Below are 4,286 nucleotides of genomic sequence, written 5' to 3'. Positions count from 1 at the left end.
CCCCAGGGGGTACCACCCGGCCGCCCCCTTTGCCGAGGGGCCGGGGTTGATGGTTGACTGTGGAGGGGCGGCCTGTGAGACCCCTGCAGGGGGGTGCGCCTTGTTTCGGTGAGCGGGGAGCGAATCCCCTCGGCAAACAAAGCTTGAGGAGAAGGAGAGCCCACGCACAGCCAGCTCCAGCCCCCTAAAATTGCTCAAAAAGGTGGTGTGTTGTTTTTTTGTTTACCTTTTTTGTTTGTTTTGTTTTTTAAAAGCCGTATGTATTATCCCTAATTTCAGAAACGATGAGCAAAAGCCAGAAAGGGATGGTAGGAATTAATGAGATGCAGAAAAAATATGAAAACATGATGGCACTGCTTCCCAAAAGGCATGTGACGAGACCGAGGGCAGCAGCTCCTGGCTGTAACTGTACCCTAGAATTTATGGAGTGCACGATGTTCCTGCCAACTAAATATAATTTATTGGCTATGACGTAGTCCTGGAAACTTCCTTGGCTGGGCTGACTCTTCCCAGCAACTCCTCTGCATCTGACTCAGCATTACAACTACTAATGTAGGCTCTCTGTGCCTTCTGCAAATCTGTGTCACTCATGAGCATGGCAGAAAATACAAATCACTCTTCTAAAGCTTTTTATGTATGTTTTACCTTCACCAAGGAAAAATTTAAATGCATGTTGTGCTTTTAAGCTGTCATTGTTCTGGGAAAAGGCATCTTGCAAAGAATTTAAAACAAATTCATTTAACTGCTGGAATACCTTTTCTTCTTTCAAGTAGCTGTCCTTTTAAAGGCAGAAGTGATGAGAGGAGGGAGAAAAATAGCTAGTCCATAACCCCAGCTAAAAGGTTTATCCTGTAATTTCAACTTTTTTTTTTTTGTTGAGAGAAAATGATTCATCTTGTCATAAAATACAGTCAAAGGGGATCTCTGCAGGTTATGTAGTCCTCATGCTCAAAGCAGGGCTAATGCCAGAGCTAGACCATGGTACTCTGGGTCTGGACCAGAGGGATCTGAAGGTCCTCATGGACTGAAATTCTGCAGCCTCCTTGAACAGCTTAACTGCAATCACAGAGAAGAATTTTTTCTTCATGTTTGAAATCGAAATTTCTCTTGATGTCACGTGCAACTCTTTCATCTTGTCCTTTGCTCTGGTCCTCTCTACCTCTGAGGAGGGTCTAATTCTCTTTAACCTCCAGATAGCTAAAGGTAGCAAGCTGATGTCACCACTTAGCTTCCCTTCTGAGACAAGCACAACAGTTCCAGATCCCTGATCCTCCTTTTATTCTATGTGTTCCAGCCCCCTTTCTTTCCTTTTCTTTGTTTGCTGTATCCATCTGATGAGTCTTGGCTTTTAGAGAGAATGTGGTGGACTGTCTGGACAGATGTTATATCGCATGAAGGGCTGTGTTGCTTTTAAAATAATAATGACTAATAATGGCACCTGATAAGAAATGGTCCTTGACAAGATGTGTGAGAGACTTAATTCTCAGATGCAGGCAGAACAAAATTCTATACCTGAATTTAAAGTTAAAATACAGCGATATTAAAAGTGTTGGCAACTTCACTGACATTCCTTTTGTCAAGTATAAAGACATTGCTGTGTAGCAATTCCCCATCCTTATAAAAATGCTTTGCTATTCTGATGCGCCCAAGGGTTAATAGTGACATATGGTAAGCATCACCAGATGATGCAGAAAACAGTGTGACTTCTGTTTTGCTTATAGGTGTGCTGGGATGTGGAGTAACTACATGACCTTGCTGAGTTCTAAATGAGCCACTCAAACTGAAAAGGGATCTGTGGACTCGGGTCACGTTTTGCAGGAGTGCAAGAAGCCCCAAGGAAACTTAGTTTGGCCTTTGGGTGTGGTTTTCTCTCCTGTGCTTGCTCTCCTCACACTAATAAGGTCCTTCTAAAAATTATGGGTTTTTTCATCATACCTGTAAGACCAAGGAGGAGAGCAGATAAAACACAAAACTATTATAGAGAAGGGAATCTAATAAAAATGTTTAAAACAACTGAATTCCAGCCACCTTTTCATATTAACTCTCTGCATTTTTGTTCCTTTATTCAAAAACATACTTTCACATGCAGCATTAATATCTCCCCTAGTAGATCTGTGCTAGACAAATGGTTTCAGTGTACTACAATGTGCTAAGCAAATTCCTTTTAGCAGTAATGTGCATAAATGTTTCGTTTATGATACTTTAATTGGTAAGGAGCAAAAGAAGAATGGGTTGTTAGAAGCAGCAGACTGGAAGGGCAAATAGGAGCAAAGGTAGAGTTCTGTACCAGAAAATACTCAGTGCTCTTCCAGCACAATACAGAGAACACACAACATTGGGTAGTGCTCCTTCTTGTTCCCAGAAAAGGTTGAAACTGAGAACAAGGAAGGAATACTGTAACCTGAAGGAACTAGCCTAGCGAGAAAAGTTAAAGGAGGACAGTGTGACCAGCTCAAGGAGCTTCTGCTGGAGGTGAGGAAAAGCAGAAAAATGCATCAGGATTATCCCATGGAGGACAAAGAGACCAGTGCCTACCCACCTTGCAGGTTTTGGAAGTAGTGGTGTCCTGGATATCAGAACCAAAGCACGTGCAGTAGTGGACAGTTTGTCCAGGCTACTCTGCCTCTAGCTGTAGATTAGAATCAATTTTTTTTTTTTTATTGCTTATTTTTTTTATTGCTTATTTCTTATTTATTTTTTTGTCAGAGTTAGATTGATGGTTGGACTAGATGATCTTTAAGGTCCCTTCCAACCTAGACGATTCTATGAAATACGAGAGCTGACATCCAAAGTCACAGGCTGTGGGCCATAGATGGGCTGGGAGAGGAAATGCACCCTTAGACTGCGTGCAGACTGGCAGGCTGCATATTCTACCTGCTGAGAGTTGCATTCTGAAAGGAACTAAAAGAAAACAGTATGTAAGAGGATTTCCTTTCTCTTGTCCTCCATTCTTCATTTTCCCTTTTTGTACCCTTTTTTTGTGTCTACCTTCTGCCCCCCTCCCCCCCCCAGTTAATGCAAATTAGTATCTTTGCTTCTGTACTGTGATGTTTTAAGCTATTTAGCCTGATTTTAAGATAAGAATGGCCTAGGGACAAGATGTGTCTGTCTTGTCTGTCTTCCACGCTTCTGTCTTTTCACACTGAGCTGTGGCCCGCTCCTGTCATCCATCCAGAGGTAAAGGTTAGCCTCTGGCTTTAGCACAGGTGTGCACTTCCTCCAACAATGAGCTTAACGTGGAGTGGATGATCATGCCCAAAGGATGTGTAAATATGTTACCTGGATTGGCTGGTTAAGCCTGTTTGAGTTCAGTGCTGCCTTAAGTAAACCGTGCAGTCATGCCCTATAGCGTTTCCTGTGCTTTACTGCATTCTTGTCCTTTGTGTATAACAATAAGCGTGTGATTGTCATTAAATCCATAATTACCTGCAAAGTCTTAAATTGGAAAATTATTTGACTAAAGTACTGTAATGTTAGGAGAAGCCTAATGCAGATTTTGCTGTGCAGGCTTACCACGGCTCTCTATACATAAAGTAACCACATGATCACTGACTTTTCTTTTTCCACAGGATTCCAGGGTTTAGTTACCGTACTTCATCCAAATCTTTTAATGAATGCATCTTATTGTTATAATTTCTTGTACATCGCTACACATGTGTCCCTTCCTGTGGTGCTTCTCATTTAATAAAAATTATTTTCAAAAGATCTTTGTGGTTATCTTTCCTTAACAATCAGGGAACTGAGACAAACATGAATTTAAGCCTACATTTTCATTAACTCTGTGTGGGTGATTTGCTATACCTAAATATTGCTTCAAAATATTTTAACTATTTATGTTTCTCAGTATGGTTTATATAGTATTTGTTACAAAGTATATCCACCATTCAGCTGAGATACGGGTCTGTGTGAACTCTCCCACTCACCTCATTTCCCATATAACACACTAATTGAGCAGAGCAGGCAAGTAGCGTGCTTGCACTGTCTCGCTGTAACTTTTATGGTAATTTGACCCAAAATACCAGCTTGCAACAAATGGGGGTGCTGAGTCATATTGCTTATGAAAGTCAGTGCTTTTCGGCCCCCTTCCTGGGTACCTCCATTAGCTACACTTTGTTAGAGATTTTAGTATGGAAACCGTTTATTGAAGGGCTGAGCGGAATTAATGCCCTTTTCTGATGACCACGGCAAGCCTTAGACCATCTCACTTGGTTGCAGAGTCTCCAGGCTCTGCCTCAGTCTTTATTCGAATTAACCTAAGCTGCAAACACATTTATTCAGCTCTGGGT

The sequence above is a fragment of the Calidris pugnax genome, unplaced genomic scaffold (assembly GCF_001431845.1).
Source record: "Calidris pugnax isolate Ruff unplaced genomic scaffold, ASM143184v1 scaffold148, whole genome shotgun sequence".
Classification (NCBI taxonomy): Eukaryota; Metazoa; Chordata; class Aves; order Charadriiformes; family Scolopacidae; genus Calidris; species Calidris pugnax.
This window is presented reverse-complemented; position numbering follows the sequence as displayed.